At 50.1% G+C, this 25,537-nt stretch overlaps 1 protein-coding gene across 2 annotated transcripts in view; it reads left to right on the forward strand.

Annotated features, from left to right (window-relative positions):
* The first annotated feature begins 248 nt into the window (after nucleotides 1–248).
* Nucleotides 249–25,537, forward strand: part of PRR5L (proline rich 5 like) — a 76,549-nt gene continuing 51,260 nt past the window's right edge. Inside the window, exon 1 of one of the 2 annotated variants that reach the window (XM_070427806.1) lies at nucleotides 249–383. The gene's annotated coding sequence lies outside the window, so the exon portion shown is untranslated. Of the gene's footprint in view, nucleotides 384–9,855; nucleotides 10,033–25,537 lie in introns of those variants that run through there. The other variant, XM_070427805.1, reaches the window with a different exon arrangement.

The following is a 25,537-nucleotide window of genomic DNA, read 5'->3' on the forward strand; positions in this document are numbered from 1 at the left end:
GGCACCAGCTGGAGCCTGGGGAGGGGAACTTTCTCCGAGTGACGCGTGTACGTGAGGGACAATGGGGTGGGCAGGGCAGGGCACAGTGGGAATGAAATGGCATGTTCTCATTCTCATGACTCTGACTCATTGAGATTGACATTTTTTAAAGCCACGGATCGCTCCCTTCCCTTTTAGGGGCCTCTTTCCTCTACTTCTAGCACCAAAGTGTTGACGTGCTTTCTCCCCACTTGCCCTTTGAAAGTCCATCTTGCGCGGGAATGCTGAGGTGTTTGCTGTTGATAGTTCAACGCATAACCCCTGGGAAAGAAACAAGGAGATCCTGGAGACCCTGTCTTTACTGCAAGGAACAGATCTCCCAAGGAGGAAATCTGAGACACTGGGTAAGCGAAGAAGGCATTTGGGTGGGTGGGTAGGAGCTTCCTAGAATTTTGCCAACTGTGCCTACTGTTCTAAAGGCGTAATTGATTATGCCTGACCTTCCTTCTCTGCATCTATCTTTCCCTCTCCGTCCCCACTTTTCCTCTTTTCTCCCATAAAATCTTTTACGGAGCCTCTGGTTATATCCCAGGCATTGCCTATATACCGTACTGGGGAGTCAGAGATCAATAACGCTGTGTTATTCATTTTGTAATTTGTGAGCGGAAACACAGGTGAGCTGATCACTGTGCCAGATGGAGGCAAAGAAAGGCTATAGGGGAAATGCAAGGGCGCCCCGCCTGGGATGGGGGGAAGGACACTCCTGGCCTCGTCCTGGAGGGGAAGCGGGTGTTTAGATGGGGAACGAGAGGACGAGGCGCTCCAGGCCCCAAGAGGGGAGGTCATGTGCCCAAGTCCATACCGGTGCGTTGCTGGACCAGCGCTGAAACCTGGTTCCATAGCCTATACCCTGGACCTAAACATAAACATAAACATAGCCTATACCCTGGCCCAGGGTGAGGAGGAAGAAAAGGAAGAGTGACCAGAATGAGTCAAACTTCACACAGCAGCAGCCCTGTCGTCACTCTGGTGAGCAGGTAGAGGGGCAGGCACGGATGGACCAGAGGCAAATAAAGCCCGCTTCTTGGAGGTGCTGGGAGCCTGTAGTCACATCACAAGCTGTCTGGCATCTATCCATTGAGCCCCTGCCCTGGGCCAGGACAGATATCACTCCCTCCCCTTCCGGGAGCTCTTGTCGTTCCCCAGTAGCTCCGGGCAGACACTGTGCTAAGCAGGACTCACTGTTCACGGCTCAACATCATTTCGGCAGATGCTGTGGTTGCCACTTCTCACCGCTTCCTCAGAAGACCTCCTGCCCCTCCTCCTAACAAAAACCCCCCCGACTCACGCCTTTTCTCTCTCCTTTCCTTCCTCCTGCTCCCCCGTCAGGGGTGCGGAAGAGTTGGGAGCTGACCCCAGGGCAGGTTTCCTGCGAAGAGGGGAGGCAGGGGCCCTGCGGAATAAGCCAGAGTTGGCCGATGCCCGCCAGCTCGCTTGATAACGCCATTTGGTCCCCTTTACCTGCCTGACGCCGGCTGAGAGCTTACTCTCCCAGAACCAGCGGGGCCCAGGGAGAATGGCCACCCCTCCCACAAGAATGCAAACAAACAATTGGCTCTTCATGTCAAGCAGCAAGGACAGGAACCCACCCAGCCAGGAAATCCAAATTGAAGAGGGATTAAGTCATTCAAGTCCCTGGCTGGGTTTAACCTCCAGGCTTCCAGGGCCGCAGATGGCTCCGCATTCCTCTTAGAGACGGTGGTTGTTTGTTTGTTTGTAGCCACAGGTCTTGGGAGAGGACTTCGCCTCTCAACGAGGGGCCTCCTTGTTCTTATCTGGCAGCTCTCTGGGTGGGCAAGCTTGAGGACAAGGGAGCCAGACTGCTTGGGCTTGAACCCTGCTCTGCCACTTGCTGTGGGACTTTGGGCAGATTCTTTAACTCCCCGTGCCTCAGTTTCCTCACCTGTGAAATGGAAATAATAATGCGGCCAGCCTCATACCGCTGTTTTGTGGTATGAGGAGAATGACATTAGTTGATATTGGTGATGTGTTTCGGACTATGTGAACGCTTTTAAGAGTTAAACTCACAAAATAAATACATGATGCAGCTGCGGGTGGTACTTACTAAGTCCTTCGCTCAGGATGTCAGTGATTGGACAGAAGGAGTGGATTTAGCAAAAAAGGCTTAAGGGCCAGGAACTTTGGGGTCAAACTGTCTCCATTTAAATCCTGACTCCACCACTTAATTAGCGGTTGTCAGAGAATCTCTCAGTTTCCTTGCCTATAAAATGGGGTTATGACTGTACCTATTTCTTAGGATGGTCATGGGGAATGAGCTGTGTCAAGTTCTCAGTAGAGTGCCTGGAAATAGGAAGCATGCACTAAGTTTTAGCTATTATTTTCAAGCATTCTGCAAAAAACAACAGTGCTGTATAAACACAGCAATTTTAATGGCATAAGTTACAATAAGGCCAAAGCTAACATACTGAGCACATGTGGCCAGAGCCCCAGCCAGCTCCTGGAAGCTGGCCGTGTGCAAGTTAATGAACAACTTGGCAGCTTGGCGAGGTGTGGACGAGCTCCACTGTCCTGCCTCTGACTCCTGGCTCTCCGGCTTGCTAGAGGCGCGATGTTGGGCAAGTTAACATCTCCAAACCTCAATGTGCTTCCTTCCGCCCACCCTTCCTTCCTTTAATAAAGATTTATTGAGTGTCGACTCAGTGGAGGCACCGTGCCAGGCCCTGGGTCTTCCCCTACGGGACAGGTCAGGGATGCAGCCCAGGCAGCTGTAAGGAGGAGAGGAGTCACTGTCTGCTGGGGGCCCAGCCTGGGACCGGGGATCCAGTGAGCCCTGCTCATGCGAAGCTCATGTCCTCAGCTCACATCTGTACTTGGGTTCATCATCCCTTCTCGTGGCTGGTTCTCCAGCCCCGACGAGGGGCTTGGACAGGTCAGGGGAAATCATTGTTCAAAGTTACTCGTTTTGTTTCTGTAGTGGCAAGTGAGCGGGGATAATTTTTCCCAGTAAATTTAGGATATTATTGGTAGATTAGTCATCCAAGAAATTAAAAAAGCAGAAAGCACAGGCTACCATTAGACTCAATTAAGATTTCCTCTTGATCTTATTTAGTCCTTGGCTCTTTTCAAAGCAAATTTGGCCAACATACAAGTCTTCTGTCTAGGACAGCATTTCCCTAATTATACTGTGGAACACTAGATCCTCAACTGTTAATAGTATTCCATGGGAAGAAATGAAATTATTGAATGTTTCTCCCCTGCAGACCACCACCAAGTTATTTTTTTGAAAAAATATTTTTATTTTTATTGATTTCAGAGAGGAAGGGAGAAGGAGAGAGAGATAGAAACATCCATGATGGGAGAGAATCATTGATCGGCTGCTTCCTACACACCCCACACTGGGGATTGAGCCTGAAACCTGGGCATGTGTCCTTGACCGGAATCGAATCTGAGACCCTTCAGTCCACAGGCCGACACTCTATCCACTGAACTAAACCAGCGAGGGCCAAGTTCTTAATATACTCATGCATATTACACTATTGTATGCAGTATTTCCAAACATTATTTGACTAAGGCAGCGGTTCTCAACCTGTGGGTTGCGACCCCTTTGGCGGTCGAATGACCCTTTCACAGGCGTCGCCTAAGACCATCCTGCCTATCAGATATTTACATTACGATTCATAACAGTAGCAACATTACAGTTATGAAGTAGCAACGAAAACAATTTTATGGTTGGGTCATAACATGAGGAACTGTATTTAAAGGGCCAGAAGGTTGAGAACCACTGGACTAAGGGATCTTTCTCCAGCAACACTGGGCACATCCTGTGGTATCACCCTTCCTCGGAGACCAATTTAAGAAATGTCCAGCTGGGAGACCTAAGACAGACTTCATTGACGAAAGCCAGGCCGAAACACCCAAACTCTGGTAACGTGAGTTTCATATTTATAAGGAGAAGTGAAACAGGTGTTGAGTGAGGGGCTGGTCTGTGTTCTTGTCAGGCCAGAACTGCCCCAGTTAATGCTGGAGAACGAACAGAGAGTCTTTGTGAGGGGCGGCCATCTACACGCTGGCTCGGCTTACCTTGACTGGGGCGGACACCAGGCCCTGCCAGGGACCGTTGTTCTAGCGGACAGGGCATCTTTGCCCCACCCACTTTCTACCACTGCAGAATCTTATTTCCCACATCCAGCAGGCAGGCAGCCTCCCGATAGTTGGTGGTTTGGATGAGAATATTTATCTTCCCCCAACAGCTCTGCAACTCCCTCTTCCTAAATTGGGAAAAAGTCGGGAAGAACTTACAATGGGAAAGAAAACCGTGTGCTTATGGTTATTTCTACCTCTGAAGAGCTGTGTGACCTTGGGAAAGGACTAAACCACTTATTTTAGTCTCAATTTCTTCATCTGTAAAATGGGGATAATAATAGCGTGCATGTCATAGTGTTGTCTGAAGAGAGAGAGTTGTAATGGTAACCACATTTGTGTGTGTGTGTGTGTGTGTGTGTGTGAGAAAGAGAGAGAGAGAGAGAGAGAGAGAGAGAGAGAGAGAGAGAGATTGTGTCTTTTCTCCTTTTAAAGGGGCCACTAATCCCATCATGAGGGCCCCATCTTCATGACCTCATCTAGCCCTCATAACGATGGAGAAACATCGATGTGAGGAAGACACATTGATTGGTTGCCTCCCACACGTGCACTGACTGGGGCTGGGGATCAATCCTGCAACCCTGGTACGTGCCCTTGATCGGGCTTGAACCCATGATCCTTTGGTGGGAGGGCCGATGCTCTGACCACTGACCTGCATGCTCTAACCTGGCATGCAGGCCAGGGCACAGGGGGGCAAGGGAAACAACTACTCTTTATCACAGTCCAGTGATACAGAGTGTTAGAGAGGAACCACCAAGAGAGAAGATTTTGGAGGGGAAGAGGGCCCTCCAGGGAAAGCCAGGGTTCAGTTAGAACAGTGATTCTCAAAGTGTGGTTTGGGAACCCAGGGAGTCTCTGAAAACTCTCAGAGGCTCACAAATCCAAAGCTGTTTTCATGGAGATACTAAGCGATTTTTTGCCGTTCATTCTCATTCTCTCAAAAATGTCCAGTGGAATTTTCCAGAGGCTACACGATGTGTGATAACACAACAGATTGCATGCAGAAGTGGTTGGGAACCCAGCTGTCTTCTATTATACCAGAAGTTAAAGAGATTCACAGAAATGTAAATCAGTGCCATTCTTCCCCTGACTTAGAGAAATACATAGTGATTTTTCATAAAATATGTGATAGTTTTATTACAGTTATCTTATAATAAATTAATTTTAATGTTTAATTTCAAATCCAGGAAGTATGGATAGATATAACCCACACAAACAAAAGCTCTTTGGGGTCCCCAATAATTTTTCAGAGTACCCTGAGACCGAAGGGTGTGAGAACCACTGAGTTAGGGCACCAAGGCTAACAAAATGTTTAGAAAAAAAGGTGAAGATATAGGAGATTCTGCTGATGATGGAATATGAGTTGCAGAACAATAATTAATCCCAATGGGTTAAATCTGAAAAGAAAACAACAACAATAGTATGCACACTGTTAAATGTGTAGACATTTTTTGGGGGGGAGGGCAACCTCTACAGTCAGAAGGAATTAAATACCAGCCCTTTAGAATGGATGACAGATATTTCCAAAGACAAAGAAGAGAGTAAAAAAACCAATATACCAGAAATACCCCATTGCTACCAAGAAAAGGAAGTGAAAACTGTTTTATTTGTATCATCCAAACTTCTTCCAAAAAAACAAACTTCAAGGCTCTCAGTTTTCTTCTGGAAGTTAAGGAGAGAGCAGAAGGAAGGAAAGCTATTCTTCATGTGCGCATTAAACTTTGCTGCTGGGCCAAAGGTCACTGATTTTACACCCTGGTGTTAGATCAGATGCTGAGCTTATTCTCCAATGGTCCCGTTTTTATGGGTGGTGCGATATTGCTGATGTATAGTGAGGGCTTATGCAAGTTCTATATCTAGATGAGTATTTCTCATGAGTAACTACATTAACTCATTTTATGACTGGAGCTCTGAGGACCTGAAAAACTGTGTATTTTAACACTGCCCAGGCCTGGGGGACCTACCTATACTCCTCACAAACTCTGTACTAGGCATCAGCAAAGGATCTTCCCGGGGCCTCCAATGTGTTCCATCTAAGTTATGGAAGGATATGAGGCTTTCCTTCACTGGCATAAATTTTTTGACATAGTATGAGGCGTTGAAGTATTATGGAAGGAAGTCCAACCTGGAGATCAGACCTTGAACACCTCAATTCAGGTTATTCCCTACCTGTTATAGATCAGATCCCAAGGCATTAAATGCCATGATTCTGTAAAAACGGAAGTGGGTTTCCCTAGTATTCTGGGATGGACGCCATCAGACCTGGAAGGAGTACAGTGTAGCTCAAGAGCACTGAATTGGGATCAGGGATCCCTGTCCTGTCCGTTCTTGTCTGTGTATAACTTTGGACGAACACCTAACCCCGAACTCAGTCTGGTAAGTCTTTGGGGATGGATGTGCGTCATGGGCATGGGGTGGGCAGGCACTGTTCTGGAAACAAAGGAAAAGTAGCAGAACAGGCCTCTGGATGAACAGGAAGTGGATGGTGCTTTTGATCCCAAGGCCCTAGGGGGGCCTCTGCTTCTTTGCCCTGTCTTGAGACGTGCCAGCTTCCCTTCTCTAGCTGCATTGCTGGCAGGGGAATGGGTGAGTAGGTTGGGAACAAGAGAAGGGGGGAGGGGGAGGAGGTGCCTGGGCTTGTGGCAAACTGGAAGCTGCATGCCCTGTCCAGGGGGAGTGGGGTGCCCCAGCTCTAGCTGACTGTGGCCGTGCGGGCCCGCAGCGTGGTCAACGCCAGGTCTTCCAGGGTGTTCAAGGCAAGCCGAAAAGCCGTATTTTTGCATGAAGTTTTCCGATTGTTACATGTGAGCAACTATTTTTTTAAATGTCGACACACTGGGGATCAAAAGATAAACACGGAATGTACATCTAACTGGTCCACGGGCAGCCCGTCTGCAGCTGCTAGAGGCTGGAGTTCAGATAGTCATGACCTCTTAGCTTTTGTTCTAGATTCCTGCTACAGTGCGTGTGCGCACACAGGTTCACATTCCAGTAAAGGAATCTGAAGGCTTCGTGCACCTTTTTCATGCCAGCGTTTGTCACAAAGTTTGGCTGCATTTGGGTCAAGAGCTTAAAAGGGGCTGCCTGAGGCCTACCTTGTCAGCAGGGACCTGGATTGGGCCAACTTTCATTTCAGAGGCTGGTGTGCCTAATAAAGATCTAGAATTTTCCTCTTCCATAAATGAGTGTTTAAATAGTGATCTGTATTGGTTTGTCCTAAAAAAAATTTTTTTTCTTTTTTTTTTTTTTTTTTAATAAGAAAAGGCAAGGTTCCAGTGACCTTTAGTTAGAATTTTGGTAAAAATTTGGGTGGTGACAAGTACAATATATTAATCATCCTTAGGGCAAAGTTATGGTTTACACCAAAATGTCAGCTACTTCTTATTTTAAGAAAATTCCGTTTACAGCCCAGCCAGTGTGGCTCCTTGGTTGAGCGTCGACCCATGAACCAAGAGGTCCTGGGTTCCATTCCCTGTCAGGGCACGTGCCTGGCTGCAGGCTCCATCCCCAGTAGTGGGTGTGCAGGAGGCGGCCGTTCTCATCCATGATTCTCTCTCTCCCTCTCCTTTCCTCTCTCTCTAAGAATCAATAAAAACATATTTTAAAAAATTAGCAACCTCTAGGATTAGAAGAGACTTTAACCTCTATAAATCTCCGTTCTAGTATCTGAATACTCTTTTATGGCATCTCCACAGAGCTGGCATCTCCTACATTGTGAATATTCCTCTTTACCAGGGAGTGTACTTCTCCCAGAGGGAGTTTCTTTTATCCTTGGCTGGGCCTGGTCAGTATGTTTTAGCTTTTTTGTTTTTTTAAAGTTAATTGCACAGTGCTCAACCCGCCATAAGCACTCAGTATAGAATAAATTTGCTAAATGAATCCACTTATCCCTTATCATCATTTACTGGGTGCAGGGGCTATGCCAGGCACTGTTCCAGAATTTGGGGCAATACCAGTGAACAGAACAAGCCCACGATCTTGTAGAGTTGAGTTGGCCTGCGAAGTAAGAGGTGGTGCAAGCCACTTTTTTTAAAGAACTAAATTATGTGATACGTTACAAGTCACAGATGCCATGGAAAAAGAAAAAATAGAGTTGAATGAAGGTGGGGGAGGGAGGGAGTTACCATTTTAAATAGACCCAGTAGGTTGGAGCTCATTGAACAAAGACTTCAAGGAGACGAGGGAGTTTGCAACATTTAATGAATGTTCCCGAGTCAGTCCTCCTGTAGCCTTGTAGAAATAGTTTCCTTTTCACCTCCCGGACCTGCGGGATAATTATAGTCCTAATAGCTTAATATCTGTTGCACCTCAGCAGAAACTCTAAGCACTTTCTCTGTATGAATTCACTGAATCCTCCTAACAACCCTAAGAGATAGCTACTCTGTTATACCCATTTTCCTGGTTGCAAACTGACACATAGCACAATTAAGTAACGTGGCTCGTACCCTGCAGCCAAGAGAAAGACGTCGCACACAAGCCTCCACCTTCCGGCTCCAGGCTTGGGCGCCTAAGCCCTTGGAACAGCTGCCTGGAAGACATAGCTCAAATTCCCTCCCAGCCCGCACTGCCCCCTCAAGCCTTTCTTTCTTTCTCAGGCACGTGGCTGGCGCCGCGTTCCTTTCACTGTGTGCGATTCTTGGGATAAGATTTAAAGCGCCTCCAACATGCCGGGGTTTGCACTGAGAATGCTTTAGCTTTCACTGATGTCACTGGACAAGTGGGGCACCCCCAGAGCTCCATCGGTTCCGCTCCCGGTTGGGCGCGCCCTGACCAGCCCCCGAGGTAGGCATTGTAAGGCCGCAGTGATAAAAATAAACACGATTCTCTCCCCTCCTCCCCCAGTTCTGACTTAAAAAGACATATCTTTTCTTCAGCAAATGTCACTGTGGTTTCAAAGCCTAAGTGTGATGTGTAAGTGGGCAGCATTTTTAAAGTATTTCCTGCTCAACCATAGGGTGAAATTATGCAAGGCAGTGAGTCCTGAAAAACAGCTGCATCTAATTCTTAACACCTGCAAAAGAAAAAAAAAGTTTTGAAAATAATTTTACGTTGTTTTTAATTTGGGGATTGGTTGGTTTTCTATTGTTTCAAGCTCCGAGGGAACCTTCCAATTCATGAAACGTTCAGCTGGAAAGAGACTTCGGGAGCTTTCAAAGAGATCTGCAGCTCTAAGGGCCAGGCTTCACTGAAAGGATACTTTCACAAATGCACCTCGAACAACTTCTGGAATGGGCCACGGGGCTGCTCCTTAAAACAACAGAAGCTCTAATTCTCTGGGGAGCCTTAGAATCACCCCTTGGCTTATCCGCACTGTTTCTAGTCCGGGGTGGGGGCTGGGGAGGGGTGATCCCGTCGTGGAGGGGGTGTGTGGTCTTGTGTGAGGGAAGCGCAGCACCGGCCTCCCAGACCTGTGGCATCCTCCCAGGCTTTTCAAGTTCAAGCGTTGGATTTCCTGAAATTGTTGAACTGGATGTAAGTGCAGGCGCCCCCTTCCCCCTTCGGCCCTCCTCCCCGGCAGCGCGGGAGTGGCTGCTGGGGAGGAGTGGGATGGAGGGAGGTGGGGACCCTCGGAGAAAAACTGAAGGGATGAACCCTGAACAGGAAAAGTGGGAGGAGGAGGGGGTGGAGAGGAGGAGGAGGAGGAGGAGGAGGAGGAGAAGGAGGAGGAGGAGGAGGCGGCGGCGGCGGCGGCTGTAAGATGAGAGAGGAGGGAAACGTGTCACCAGCCTGGCTGTGGGAGCTCCGCAGCCGCCTGGTTTGTTGACTCGCGCTGGAGAGGACTGGAGGCTGGACGGGACCCGGCGGAGGGCAGAGCTGGGAGGGGACGGAGGAAGGAGAGCTGGGCAGAGCGCGGCGGGGAGAGCCCCCCCCCAAATCCCTCATTTCTCTCGGGTGAGAAAACGTTCTCGGGAAGACAGGAAACTTTTTCCTAGGCGCGGCGCGCGGCGTCCGGGGAGGCGGCGAGCTGCGGGTGCGCGCGACTCGGAGTGACTCACTCCGGGGACCCCGAGAGCGTGCGTGGGGAAGTCTCCGGAGGGGCCGGAGTCCTCGGCTCGGCAGTGGCACGGGATTGAGAACAAAATTTCCGGGCACAATCGGGTGGGGCACGGGGAAAGGGGACTTGGGGAAAGCGTCACATTTGGGGTCAACCGGCTGGGGATCCTCCAATCAGACGCTGCCGGCGGGCGTAGAGGATCGGACTGGAGACCCCCCCACACCCCCACCTCGTGGGGCTGGGAGAAGGCGCGCCCCGCGTCCGCGATTGGGGTGGGCGAGGCACCCATGTGGGCGTGGGGTGGGGGATGCTGCCGATCGTGGGACCCGGGCTGAGCCCAGAGATCGAAAAAGAAAGTTCGCTGCTCTCTCTCACCCTCCGTAGGCCGGTGGGGCAGATCGCTGCCGTTCTCGGGCGCGGGCGACTCTGCGCCCCCAACAGCCCATCTTTTCCTGCCGCCCCCTTTTTCCGGAGGGAGGCGTGGGAGGGGAGGGCCGGGAGCGCCGCGCTTTGTCCCGCGCGCGGCTGGACCTGCGCGGACTGGGGGCCGGGCGCAGCCCGCGGGACGCCAGGCTGGGGCTGGCGGTTCTCGGCGCGGCGGGCGTCCCCTTTCGCTTCATCTTTCCCGCCCGCCCTCCATTCGGCTAGGCTTTCCCCTGCGCGCCTGCTGTGCGTGCGCCGTGTGCTCACTGCGCACAGGGGGCGCTCTGGAGCCCCCGCCCGAGCGCTCGGACCCTCCCTTCCCAGCCCTCTTCCCAGCCGCTGCTGCCCCGGATCCGATCCGGCTGTGTACTCGCCGACGGTGCTTCAGGAATCGGCTCTGGGGTGCCTCCCTGGTCGGCAGTAGGGTTTTCCCCTCTTCTACCCGGCCCCTGCCCTCGGTCACACGCCGCCGCCTCTGCCCCCGCGGTGGCGGGAACCCGCGTTCCGTGCGTCAGCAGAAAAGCGGTGTTTGTAGAGACCACGGCGGCCCCGCGGTGCGCACGGTTTCAATGACGGCGATGCACTCCGCTAGACCGACGGCTCGGCTCCCGCAGCACGTTGCTTGCAAGACCCGCACGGACAAAGCTCTAGGCCGGAGTCTCCAGGCGCCCTTGCTGGGGCGCAGTTCTGGGCCAGAGGAGACGGGCACATTCAGATGACCCGTGCAAAGGACCAAAGCAGTCAAGGACGCTAAAGGTCCAGTGACCTCCAACCTCTGCCCTCCACTCGCACCAAAGGTGCTCACTGATCAAGCTCGGGAGCCTGCCCCTTTTGCCCCCCGCCCCCCTTTGGTGACTCCGACCCCCCTGCTTTGCAGACTTGACATTTCATTGGCCTACATGCAGCAAAATGTCACCGTGCAGGGCTCTGGTACGCTGTTCTGGGCTGGGAAGCTCTGTTATTGACAACAGGCAGCGGCAAGTGAGTCAGGAGGGGAAACGGAGCTTGCAGAAACGAATTTAGCCACATTTTAAATTTAGCTCGCGGTGAGGTTCCTAGTGCGACGGAGAATGGGGCGGCTAGCCTGGCTGGCCTGCCTTCTCTGCTTGCAGGATTGAGCCCCAGAATCTGACCTGGGGTGCTGCGCAGAGCCTAGGAGGTATGCAGCAGATAAAGGAAACAATGTTTGGTCCATTCACAAGTTGTCGTCCGGTTTTCCAACCCCCACCACTGTCCTTTCAGTATTTCAGTGATGCTTCTAACAGCCAGAAGCATTAATGGTGTAAAAAAGAAAGGCATTCGAGAGAAGTTTGTCCAGTTGGCTTATTTCTCAAGGCCTCAGTTCAGACCAGCTTGTTTCTGAATGAGACCTCATTTCTTTCAGATCCAGAGGGTTATGGATGTATATCTCAATGGGTCAGATTTCGATAATAGTCTGTATTTAAACATTACAAAAATGTTCCCTATTTTAAAATGGTTCAATATCTCACACACACACACACACACACACACACACACGCGCACACACACGCACACACACATAAGGTGGAGTTGAGAATGGATTCGATTGGCTACTCCAGGCTTACAGTGCCAGCCTGTACTGGAGCTGTCTCTCCCCTCAGCTCCTCGGCTGTTGATTAGAGTATAGCTCCCTTTAGCTCCCTTTCTTCCTTCCCTCTTTCCCTCCCTCCCTCCCTCCCTCCCTCCCTCCCTCCCTCCCTCCCTCCCTCCCTCCCTCCCTCCCTCCCTTCCTTCCTTCCTTCCTTCCTTCCTTCCTTCCTTCCTTCCTTCCTTTCTGTCTCATAATACACAGAATGGGTCAATTATTGAAAGCAACAAAAATACACCCTGGTTGGTGTCCTCCCATGCCCTGAAAGGTTGCTGGTTTGATTTCTGGTCCGGGCACATGCCTGGGTTTCGGGGCTGGAGCCGTGGTGAGGGGTGTGCAGGAGGCACCTGGATGTTTTTCTCTCACATTGATGTTTCTCTCTCTCTCTCTCTCTCTCTCTCTCTCCCTCTCCCTCTCTCTCCCCCTCTCCCTCTCCCTTCCTCTCTCTAAAATCAATAAAAACATATTTAAAAAGAAAAAAAATCCTAATATTGTCTTTAGAACCCTGTTTCACTGCTATATGAAAACTCCATGCTGGCAATCCAGATCTATAGGTCATAATCTTTTTTGTTCATTGATGATATATATGCAATATTGAAACTATTTATCAATAGAAAGTTGAATTTAGTAAGGACGTAGTGGCTTTCTTAATTATTTCTCTACCCTAAGGGTTTGTATGCATGTATATATTTCCCTGTGTACTGCCCTTGTGCAAGGTAAAATGTACCAAAATCTTGATTGAGTTGCAGCCTTTTTTCTTTTAATCTTTTTGCAGAGCTAGATCAATACAGGATTGATTGGAGGAATAGAGTTCGAGTCCCTCTGAAAGTCCCCTACTGTGTTTAACATCCGTCATTAAAAGGTTGTTCCCTGCGTTGCCTCTACATGCAGAATGTAAATGCTTGTTAAAAGCAAAGCTTACAGAAACAACCAGTGTGAAGTAATATCTCAGTTGCTGAAATTTGGGAATCAAACATTTTGTGGGGTTTTATGGGGGGATGGGATTAGGAATTTGGCAACAGAGAGAATGGTGACCGGTTAAGCAGAAGGCACGGTTTTACAAGGGAAAATCCCACTTTGGTGCCTATAAGGAAGATGGGAGCATGGATGGTGCAAGGTGATGATGGGCCATTAGAGGCGAACTTGAGTCAATTTACGTGTTTGTTAAGGGCTGGGGATCTAAGGTTTGCTTTGATCCAGTTAAACGAGCTAACTTATGTATTGGGCAAATACTGTGAGCCAAGTACAGCCACGGTTATGTTATTTGAGCCACCCAACAACCTGAGCAGATAGATATTCTGTTCTCTGCGTTCAGAGGTGAAAACGGAGGTGTAAAGAGGTTCATAAGTTAATGTCACACAGCCGTTAACCTAAGCTCCTTGTTCTTCCCAGGACATTTTGACATCTAACCTGGACGGCCTTCCATGAAGAACCCAGGGTCCCAAGTACTCAGGAAGGGCCTAGTGGTTCACGTGGAAGTTTCTGGATCGGAAGTCAGGACCAGAGCAGTGCAGGAGCTCTGAAATGAGGGGACAGGAGGTGGGTGGACAGCGGGGGAACTGAAGGGACGGTCAGGATAATGCTGACAGTAGTTACTCCACGGAAGGAGAGAGGCCCTGTAGGAAGTGTGACTATGGAGTTACTAGCACTGATCTGGCAGGGGATGGCTGTCACGTTGCAGAGCAGGACCGGGCCACTGGCATGCCAGGCGAGGTGCCCAGAGGGGAAGACGGTGGTGGTGTGGGGGGAAGTCCCCTTGACCTCCTTTGGCATATAAATGAGGGAGCCCCATGAGACATGCTTTCATTTTCATTGGACTTGGCCCTTTAGCATTTGCCCAATCACTCTCTTTCAATATTCTTTTCTTATGCTTTGCGAGTTTATGGCCTTTGTAGGTCAATTCTTGCATTTTATTTAGAGGAGAGGGAGGGAGGGAGAGAGAGAGGGGAAAAAAGCAAAGATTACTGATTGCCAAAATTGGATTAAGTTCTGTCTGGCAGGGTTTAAAGAAATAGTGTTTACCCTCTAATTACCATCAACTAGGAATTTAAACGGTCTATTAAATTTGACTTATTTTTTTTAAAACTCTCGATTGTTCCAGCTCTAACGTGTTCTGGGATTTGGGAGGCTTTTGCTATTCTTCAAATGTATAGAGGAAATTCTCTGCCTCCCCCCCCCCCCCCCATACACACACACACCGCTTTTTAAACATATTATATATCTGTAGCAGGATAGCACATATTATATATACTGGCTTCATTAAAAAGCAGAAGCTTGCCCAGCCAGCATGGCTCAGTGGTGGAGCATCGACCTATGAACCAGGAGGTCACGGTTCAATTCCCGGTCAGGGCACATGCCCAGGTTGTGGCTTGATTCCCAGTGTGGGGTGTGCAGGAGGCAGCCGATCAATGATTCTCTCTCATCATTGATGTTTCTATCTCTCTCCCTTCCTCTCTGAAATCAATATGAATATATATTTTTTAAAAAGCAAGAAGCTCACAGCCAGGTGCAGCCGGCTCTGCCAGCCTCTGGAGAGCAAACTGTTCACCAAGTTCTTGGTCAGAAATTTAAGGACGCCTGAGTGATGCCTTTTGGATAGAGTGTGGCTTGTTCATCGCCCCCCCATCCTCCCCTCCCCCCGTAGTAAAAGGTTAGGCCTAGAATGAAAACCAACCACCTTTACTGTGTGTTTGAGCTTTGGAAAAAAGGTATGAGTATTCCTTATCAAAGTGGGTGGTGTGTGGGCATGGGACTTGGCTGAGGCAAGTTGAGGCATCAAGGGTGTAAGCCTGACCCTGTTCTCCAGGGCCTCATGTGCTCATGGGTCAACTGTGCCTTGAAGGGTTTGGGGAGCTACGAAACTCACCAAAAGATCTCTCTCCCTCTTTATTAAAGTAGGTTTTTATTGATTTTCAGAGAGAGAGGAAAGGAGATATGGAGTGAGAGAAACATCGATAAGAGAGAAACATCTATTGGCTGCCTCCTGTGCGCTCCCTGTTGAGCCCGAAACTGGGGTGTGTGCCCTGACCTGTAATTGGCAACCTCTTGGTGCATGGGATACACTCAACCAACTGAACCACAGCAGCCACGACTCTCTCTCCTGCTTTAAAAAAATGTGTTTATTGTCTTACTTATTTATGCGCTCACTGCTTGCTACTTGTGTGTGCCCTGACTGGGGAACAAACCCGCAACCTTGGTGTATCTGGACAACTATCTAACCAACTGAGCTCCCAGGACAGTTCTCTCTCTCTCTCTCTCTCTCTCTCTCTCTCTCTCTCTAACATGGCCTATGGGAAAACCTGGTCAACATCTACCCCGTTCCTGCCCAAACTGCCTAGCGTAATTATTTGTGCAGTTTATTTTGTGTAGAATCATAGGTTACATAAAAGCATCTGTTTACTTCTCCAGGCTTTCATCTCTTTCCCTCTCCTCAATTCTGAGGTGTAGATTTCTGTCTTGCACCCTCCAGCTTGTTGGTTCTTTTTGACACAGGTCGGGTTCTGTTATCCTTTTTTAATAGTTTATTTCTTTTTAGAGAGAGAAAAAGGGAAGAGGGAGAGAAAGAGAGAGAAAAACATCGATGTAAGAGTGTAGTGACATCCGTCAGCTGCCTTATGCATGCCCCCTACCAGGGATCGAGCCTGCAACCTGGGCATGTGCCCTGACTTGGAATCAATCCCACAACCTTTCAGTGCATGGGACTACACCCAACTGATGAGGTACACCGGCCAAGGCCAGATTCCGAGTTTTGTTGAAGGCCTCTGTGTCAGCAGTTCGATCTCAAGCAAAGACTAGGGTTAAGGGAGCACTTGGGCTCCCTGGCCATTCAGGAGCTAGACTAGGTATCCGCTTAAGCCGAGCCTGGGAGAATACCCGAGCGAACTTGTTTTTGTCTTTTTCCCAAGGACTGGGGCAGAAATCCAGCAAGGGCTGGGATGTGTGTCTGCATTATTCTGCACTAAGCTGCCTGCCACCCTGCCACAACCTGCTCATGACCTCAGCTGCGTAAATCCTCCGGGGAAAGCCTTTTACACTTGCTGCTTCATTCTGAACCCGGCTCTGGAACTGGTTTGGGACCGCTCCCCACTTGTTTCCGGGGGAGGCCACGTCAGCCGCTGCCGTCACTTTGGAGAACTCTGCTGCGGCCGGCCTGCTGGCCGCTGGCCGCTGGGGCCCACCGCCGTGGGAGCTGCGTGGCCACTTTCATTGTAAACGTCTGGGGTCAGAATTAGCGGGCAAACACGGTAATCCTTTGTGGTGTTCTGAGATAATGAAAAATATCATTGACTGACAGGACAAGCAGTTCCTTCTAAGTTTCCCAAAAGCTCTCAAACCCCCCAAATGTCCTTTCCAGTCCCCACGGGCCACACTCTCCCGCAGAACAGGGCGAGGCAATGGGGACCTCACCTTTTTCGGTTGACCTTGCCTTAGTTTTGCCTTGTAACTCGAGAAGAGGATGTCACCTTTCTGCCTCCGTCTTGTTTCAACTGCCCATCAATCACAGCCCTTGGTGTGTCCAGCCGCATGTATAACATGGCTTTGGAGTGTTTCCTGTGAGCCCCGGAGCCCCTGGGGCACGGGAGCCCATACTCCCTTCTCTTTTGCCCCAAACGGCTTCCTCTCCTCAGATCCTGGCACCCCATGGGCCTTCCATGCCTGGTGTTGAATGCACCGGAGTCGAACTCGTGACCTCCGGGCAACGATGGCTCTGAGAGCCCATTCGGCTTTTTGACCCGCCCCCCCCCCTCCATGTTCAAGGCTCTCAGGCCTGATGGTGTGACCCAGGAGAAGGTTCCTTCCCCTTCATCTCCTTGTCTTCTGAACAGGCGTTTCATCTGTCCGTGCGGCTGAGAGCGCTCAGCTAAGTCTTAATAAGTAGCACATGTCCGTCTAGAGCTCATTTCCCCGTCATTAAAACTCCCGCTGGCTGCCAGACAGTAGCGTTGGACTGCTCTGTCCCCCACCGAGGTTTTGTGTATGGTACGTGTCAGAAATGTAATTGCTCCCATAATGGCCAGTTAAGCTCCCACTGGCTGATGTCTAGACTTGGTTTATCATCTGCGCCAGGCACTGCAGAATCACCCTGGATGGCGTGTCCAGGCCACGCCCAAACGATTTGCACTCGGAGAAACGTGAGGTTTAGAGATGAGTAAATAAGATGTGTGGTTCTTCCCCACAGTTTTGCTTGACTGGTACCAAAGTGGGGGAGGGGGGTTTCTGGTGATTACACAGTGGCTTGCAGGCCAGGGGGATGGTGATGGGGGGATGAAATGATCATTGCTAGACGACGGGTCTCAGTTGTCAGTGCCCGGAGTCCTGTGGATGTTTAGCGAACGCTGTTAAGCAGACAGAGACACTCAAGCTTGCATCCTGTGTGCGCAGTGTTTACTGCCTCACACATTCGGACTTCCAGGCTCTTCTGTCTGCTCTTGGTTTCCAGTGAAGTGCTGAGAAACTTGTCTCATTCTTCCTGGGGAGCCTTTTCCGTAGTCCAAACGTGACCTTCACATTTTCTTCTTTGTAGAAGTGAGTGTCTGTCTCCGGCCGGCCTTTGTCTCCTAAGAGTTGGGAAGTTGGTCCTCGATCAAAACAAACAGGCTGCGCTATGCAGAAGGCGTGTGTCCTCTGCCAAGTTTGTATGCTCCACTAGCCAGCAAACAGACCCAGGGGCTACGTTCAATAATGCTTAGGTAGCCCACGTGGCTCAGTGGTTGAGCATCGACCTATGAACCAGGAGGTCCCGGTTCCATTCCCGGTCAGGGCACGTGCCCGGGTGGTGGGCTCGATCCCCAGTGGGGGGTGTACAGGAGGCAGCCGATCGATGATTCTCTCTCATCATTGATGTTTCTATCTCTCTCTCCCTCTCCCTCTCTGAAATCAATAAAATTATTTAAAACATAATAATGCTTAGGTGAACCTGAGTTCAGTCCATGGTGAAGGGGATGTTTCTGGTCCCTTGGAAATGGGAAGACTGTTCTCCCTGGTGGCTTGAAAGTCCACGTTTCATTCTGTCACTCAAGACTACTTACTGGGCACCTTTCCTGTGGCCAGCGCTGCGCTCACAGCAGGATGCTGCAGTGAACGAGCCGGGCAAGGGCTGTGACTTTGAGGAACTTGCATGCTCTCAGGGCTGGTCAGATGGTGAACAAGTAAACAAACACGGTGACTTCAGCTTGCTTCGCAAGTGCTGTGAAGAAACAGCCTCCCTCCTGTAAGGGCAGAGAGCGCGCGCTTGCTGCCTGGACAAGGTAAGAAGCTGTCGGCGACCTTTAAGAAGGAAGCCCTGGGTGGCGTTCAGCTCTCATCTCTTGCACTGGCAGACAGTGTTGCTTAACAGAGAGGGGTTAGGAGCTCAGGCCCTGGAGTCAGATAGCATTTGACTCCAGGTCCCTCTTACCAGTCTTCTGACCTTGGGCAACTGAATTCCCAAGTTTCTTCATTTACAAAATGAGAATATAAAACCTACCTCGCTGGTGTAGGGTGGAAATGAACTGAGATGTCAGATGCCAAGAGTCTTGGTGCCCTCTGACCATCATGACCAGCCTGTGATGGTAGAAACTATATTCTTATCAGCAGTAATTATAATACAATCGTCTATGATAGGCAATTGATTTGCAAAATGGTCTCACTGCTCTTGAAAACCTATTCTGATTTGGTTTCCATCCAGTGGGCAGGGCGTGGTGTGGAGTTCAGACCCAGTTTCTCAGGTTGGCTCGGTGGGTTCGCTGTGTGTTTCAGCCACAGCCCGGGTGCTGCTGGCTTGCCTGTTGGAACTGTGGATCTGTGGGTTCAACGCAAAGGGGAATTGGGGACTCGGTGGTGGGGTAAGAGTGAGATGAGACCAAGAGCTGGTCAGTTGAGAGGCTGGCCAACTAGATGCTGTGGTAGGTGGGAGTGAAGCCTCAGCAGAAGGTTCTGGGTTTGCGCTGTGCCACCTGCTCTCTCAGAAGTGACCAGGGCTCTCAGGCAGGGGCCGACTGTATACCTGGCGATGCTGAGAGATCATCATGGCCATTGATTAGGCTGAACTCTGAATTGATAAGTCAGAAGCCCCAGGGAAGGGAAGGGACTGGCCCAAGCCCACAGTGGCAGCGTAGGCCTTGGGTAAAAGGTGTGAGAAGGCTGGTGGCCATAGCTGGGATGGGATCAAATAAAGGTCACACACCTATAGGTCAGGCTCCTAAAGTGCCCGTCGGCTTGGTGAATTCATCGCCAACACGTACACAAAAATCGGGTGATTTTGCATTTCTAAAAATCTGGATTTCTTGAAAAAGTCAGACCTGGCAAAAATTGGGCTTCTATCCCGAGACGGTAAACACCCAGATTGGACCGAGTCGTGGCTGCCTCCCGTAAGCAGGTGGTGTTGGAGGAACTGAAGGCAGGCCAGGGAGCTGGCACGCTGTGGCGGGAGGGGAGGGTGTTGAGAGGACGGACTGTCAGAGCTGGCACGCTGTGGCGGGAGGGGAGGGTGTTGAGAGGACGGACTGTCATGGATAGAGCGCTGAGCTTGGGATCGGATCAGAAGCCAAGTTGGAAGCCTGACTCCCCCCGTGAGCTGAGCGACGTTGAACAAATCCTATAAGCTGTCCTTCTGTCTTTCTTTTTTAGGGGGGCAGGGCAGGGGGCCCATGGTTGTTCTCACTTACGTATTTGGGTAAGTCCTACATGTTCATGCTTCAAGATCCAAAGGCACAGGAAGGTTGATAGAGACAAGTCTTCCCCACTGTGTTCCTGCCACCCAGCTCCCTCCCCCGGGAAACCAGTGTTAGCGGTTTCCGGCGAGTCCTTTCAAAGGCGTCTTACTTACATTTGATGAACTATGTAAACGCTCTTCTCATCTTTCTTTTATGTCGATGGTGGTGTGATGTGTACACCCACGGTTCTGCGTTTAGCTTTTTAGCACCCTTGCATTCAGTGTGTCCCCTGGAGAGCAGATCAAGGCAGAGTTTTCACCCTTCCTTGAGCTGCATGAGGTTCCAGCGCAGGGGACACGCTGGGTCCCACAGCCAGCCCTCTGTTGGCCGGCATTGAGGTTCTTTCCCATCTGTTCCCGTCACAAAGAAGGCTGCAGTAAAATCCCTCGTTACGTGGGTCACTTGACACGCCTGGAGTAAAATTCCTGGAAGTAGAATTGCTGGGTCAGAGGCGGTAGCTTTTGTCATTTCGGTCGGTCTTGTCAAATTTCCCTCCATAGCAGCTGCCCCACACTGCTGCCCTAGCGGTGTGTGAGAGGGCCCGTTGCCCCAGACCCTGGCCCTGGGTCACCTTTTGGAGTCTGTGAGGGTTTAGTGGAAGAACACAGTGTTTTATAAAAATGTTAATGCTAGCTACAGTTTTTTGGGGACCCTGCCATGGGCCAGGCTACGATCTAAGCTGTCTTATTTAATCTTCACAACGTCGAGAGCAGTTTCACACTCATTTGACACACGAGGAAACAAGATTCAGAGTTTGAGTCATTTACCCCGGTCACGCAGCTCATACATTGTAGAGGCTGGATTTAAACCTAGAATGATCTAATTTCAAAACCAGGATATTTGCATCGGTAAAGCCCTAGTTTTGGGTGTTGGTGTTCTCAGGTGATACTTGCTTACAGTTCCTGTGTCCCTCCCAGCCACAGCTCGTCTCGCATGGCTGGTTCCTTTGCTCATTCATCAAATATCTGTGAATCTCTGCACTGCAGTAAGCCCTGGGGATGCATCTGAGAACAAGATAGACATAGTCCCTGCCCTTATGGACTGAACAAAAGCAATAAGAAATAGATCCATAGTCATTTATTGTGGTAGATTGTGACAGGACAAAAAAGGAGGTGAGGAGGGTGGTCTATGGGGTGATGTGATCTAATCAGGGGTAGAGGTGAAGAAGGGCCTCTGAACAGGTGATAAAATGTGTGCGGGTTTGAACCTGGAGAAGTGGGGGGAAAGTATTTCACACAGAGGGCACAGCATGTGCGAAGGTCCTGGGGTAGGGAAGAGCAGGTGGTGTTGGAGGAAATGAAGGAAGGCCAGTGAGCTGGCATGCAGTGGTGGGAGGTGAGGATAGGGTTTGGGGATTTATCCTGAGAGCTCGATGGAACCTTTGAAGGCATTGAAGCTGCAGGGCGATGTGAGTGTAGTGGGCTCTGGACTGTTGGGTCCTTGCCCCAGCACCTCCTGTCACAAGCCGTATGACCTTAGACAAGTTAATCACCTGGCACTTGCATTTCCTTCTCTGTAACATGGGGATGGTAATAGCATCCCGGAGGTTGTGAAGATCAGACGTGGGGGCTCTCACACATTTTGACTGCTACGTACAGTCTAAAGTATGTGATACATTCCCTGTGGGTTCACATGAGTACACATGTAACCTATATGTCTCCCCAACATGCGACTGATGCGCTCTGATGTTTTCGATTCTAACCTATTTCATTAACGATTGTTGGTCGAGACCCTCTCCATTCATTTTAAAAACACGGAAATGATACATGTGGAGTGCCTGTCCCACAGTTGGCCTCCTTAAAGGGTCCTGTTGCTCTCATCCTCGTCGTCATGATAAAGGTAATTCCAGCTGCAGTTCGAGTGGATGGGTCGAGGTCAATGACAGTATCTGAGTCCCGGTGGCTGAAGGACGCTGGTCTCCCTGCCCCTGTCCCGGGACGGGGAAGAGCCCCACGCTGGGCCTCCTGACTGCGGGAGCTCCCGAGGGGCGCCTGTGAAACGGGCTGGCTGGGTGGTTTTCTGGGAACTGGCTTTCCCTCCTTTTCAGGCCGCCACTTCAGGCTGTGCTGTTTTCTTTGACTTCTTTGTTACTTACGCGCAGAGTGGCTTTTTCCTGGAAGCCTCAGTCATTACAAGCCTCCCACTTCTTTATTTCAAGTTGTGCCATGATTCGACTTCCCTTTTCAGAGCCAAGGGTCGGTGCCTTAGTGGAATTCATTTGCATTTTCCACGAAGGGTGCCACCTTCTTCTGCCCGCTGGCCCTGCCTGCTGGCTGTGCCCGCTCCCTGTGCCCTACTCTAGGCAGCTGGGATGAGAAAGCAAGATCCCACCTTCTTTTTGTCCAGGAAACACATCCTGGATTCTGAGCGTGGAGGTTCTCAAGGTGAGCCTGGAGACCGAGGGGAGCGATCAGGCCCAGTCACCCCGTGACCGCCACAGTGTGTCACGAGCCCAGCACCCCAGCTTTCCAGGCAATGGAAGCGAACCCTTTAAGCACCAAAAACTTAACCTTGAAATCACTTTAGAAGCACATTTTCCTAAAAGTTAACCGCCTTGGTCCTTCAAAAGAGAACCCCTACCAAAAGACCGTGGTTTCTTTATTTTTATTTTTCCCCCAATATATTTTATTGATTTCAGAGAGGAAGGGAGAGAGAGAGAGATAGAAACATCAATGATGAGAGAGAACCATTGATCGGCTGCCTCCTGCACACCCTTTATTGGGAATCAAGTCTACAACCCGGGCATGTGCCCTTGACCAGAATTGAGCCTGGGACCTTTCAGTCCACAGGCTGACACTCTATCCACTGAGCCAAACCAGCTAGGGCAACACTTTGGTTTCTTTAACTCAGAGACATTAGATAAAGAACTTTTTGTGATGATGATGATGATGATGACGACGACGACGACGATGATGGTGGTAGTTGTGGTGGAATTGTGTTGTCCTAAAATTCCTATGTTGAAGAGCTAGCCTCCAGCACCGTAGAATGTGACTGCATTCGGAGATGGGGCCTTCAAAGGGGAGGGTAAGTTAAAATGAGGTCGTGAGAGTGGGCCCCCATCCAATCTCTCTGGTGTCCTCATAGGAAGAGATTTGGACACACAGGGAGACACGCCAGGGATGCTCACACACAGAGGAAAGGCCACGTGAGGACACAGTCAGATGGTGGCTGTTTGCAAGCCAAGGCGAGAGGCCCCAGAAGAAACCAAGCCGGCTGCCACCTTCATCCTGAGCGTCTAGCCTCCAGAACTGTGAGAAAATTAACATCTGCCGTTTAAGTCTCAGTCTGTGGTATTTGGTTACGGCAGCCCTAGATGGTGGTAACAAAAATAAACAATAGGTACCATTCACCAAGCACTTACCGCAGGCCAGGACTATTTTAAACCGTAGTTGAATCATCTCATCCAACCCCTTAGCAATCCCAGGTTACATGCCCGGGTCACACAGTAAGCCTGGCGCTGGCTGGCACCTTCGCTTGACCCTCCACTGCACCTGTGTCTTGCACCTGCATAGTTCCAGGATCCTGGCAGGCACTGCATAGGCAATCTTTCTCATCACCACAACGGCTCGCCAAGGTGGCTTCCTGCTCCCACGTTTCCAATGTACACACTGCAGTTCAGAGTGGTCCCACAGTGAGTGTGTCCCTTTCTTGTGGCTGCAGTAACAACTGTGGCTGCTTTAAACAATAGAAATTTATTCTCTCACAGTTCTGGAGGTCAAGAGACCAGAATCAGGGTGTCACAGGGCCATATTCCCTCAAGAGGCTCTAGGGGACAACACCCCCCCCCCCCACCCCTCCCCCGCCCAGCATATCATTTTCTAGCTGATACTAGGAAATCGGTTTCTTTTCTCTTCCAGCTTCCTTGGCTTGGGGCTGCATCCCTCCAGTCTCTGCCTCCATCTTCACATCACCTTCTCCTCTTTGTAACTCTGTGTTTTTGTTTTTGTTTTCCCTCTTCTGTTTCCAATGTCCTTCTGCATCCCTCTTACCAGGATACAGGTGATTATATTTATAGGCCCCCCTGGATAATCACATCTTGTGCCATCGAAGGTAATATTCAGAGGTTCTGGGGACTAAGAGGTGACTATACTTTGGGGTGCCAGCTTTTCTGCCCACCACAGTCAGTGAGTGGCAGAGTAATGGTTGATGCTGGGGGTTGTCTGATTCCAAAGCCTCTAGTGACTGCTCATGCTTTGGAGCTGCAGGCCTGGTGCCTCTCGGCTCCTTTCTGCAGGGGGCGGGTGTCGCTAGCTAAGAATTCCTGGGCGCTTTGACCCTGCAGTTCCACTTCTGGAATGCATCCACACAAAGGGTCATGCGGTTGCTAAGACTGGCAAAAATGCTCATTCTTGTGGTAACAAAAACTAGAAACTACTGAAAATCCACCTGTAGGGGACTGGTTAAATGAAATATGGTAACCCTTAAATGAAATAGTTAAGAAACTATATAATAAAAGGCTAGTATGCAAATCGACCGAACGGCGGAATGACGGGTCACTGTGATGCGCACTGACCACCAGGGGGCAGACGCTCAATGCAGGAGCTGCCCCCTGGTGGTCAGTACGCTCCCACAGGGGGGCACCACTCAGCCAGAAGCCAGGCTCACGACTGGCAAGCACAGTGGCGGTGTCGGGAGCCTCTCCCACCCCGCAGCAGCGCTAAGGATGTCATCAGTTGGACTTCTCCGAGGGCTCCCAGACTGTGAGAGGGCACAGGCTGGGCTGAGAGACCCCCCCTCCCCCGAGAGCATGAATTTCATGCACCAGGCCTCTAGTTAAAAATAATGAAGTAGGTAAATGTATAGCAAGTGATATGGGAAGACGTCCATGATGTATTATTAAAAGGAAAGAACAAATTACCCATTTTTATTAAAATATTATGTGTGCACTTGAGTATGGCTATCAAAAAGCAAATTAAAATTCAGTCCCTCAACCATGAAACCACATTTCAAGGGTTCAGTAGCCACATATGGCTCTTGGCTATCGGGTTAGACACACAGACGGAGAACGTTTCTGTCGTCTCAGGAAGTTCTGGCCAGAGCTTCCTACGTTATTACGTGGCCAGAGAGAGGCCTTTCTTTCTGTATGCGGTAGCCTTCTGTGAATGTTTACATTTTTTATAACAAATCAGCAGGTTTGCCATTATCAGAAAAATAGAAGTGCATTCTATTTCTAAGAAAACATTCTATTTCTTAAGTTGGTGGTAGTTTATTACCATTATTGGAGGTGTATGTGCTGGTGGGTGTATAACCCCCTTTTAAAGTATGTGTCATGAAAATATTTAAACATACACGGGGGGCGGGGGGGGGGGGGGGGAGAGGAGACTTGCCTGGTGGGGCACCAGTGGCAGGCCAGGCCTGAGGCTGGAGGACTTGCAGCCGAGTCTGGTTCCTGGACCCAGGACTTCCCAGCTTGGCCACGTCACTCAGCCAGTTTGAGCCTCAGTTTCCTAATTTGACAAAATTCTGCTCGACCTGCTTTATAGGGTTAGAGTAAATTTTAGAAGTGTGATGATCTGTGGAAAACTCCGAAACTGCTTGGCCTGCGTGGCTCAGTGGTTGAGCGTCTACCTATGAAGAACCAGGAGGTCACGGTTCGATTCCCTGTCAGGGCACATGCCCGGGTTGCAGGTTTGCAGGTTGATCCCCAGTAGGAGGCGTGAGGGAGGCAGCCAATCA

This window comes from Myotis yumanensis, unplaced genomic scaffold, assembly GCF_028538775.1.
Source record: "Myotis yumanensis isolate MYYU_CA2020_CCGP unplaced genomic scaffold, mMyoYum1.0.hap1 SCAF_10, whole genome shotgun sequence".
NCBI classification, from domain to species: Eukaryota; Metazoa; Chordata; class Mammalia; order Chiroptera; family Vespertilionidae; genus Myotis; species Myotis yumanensis.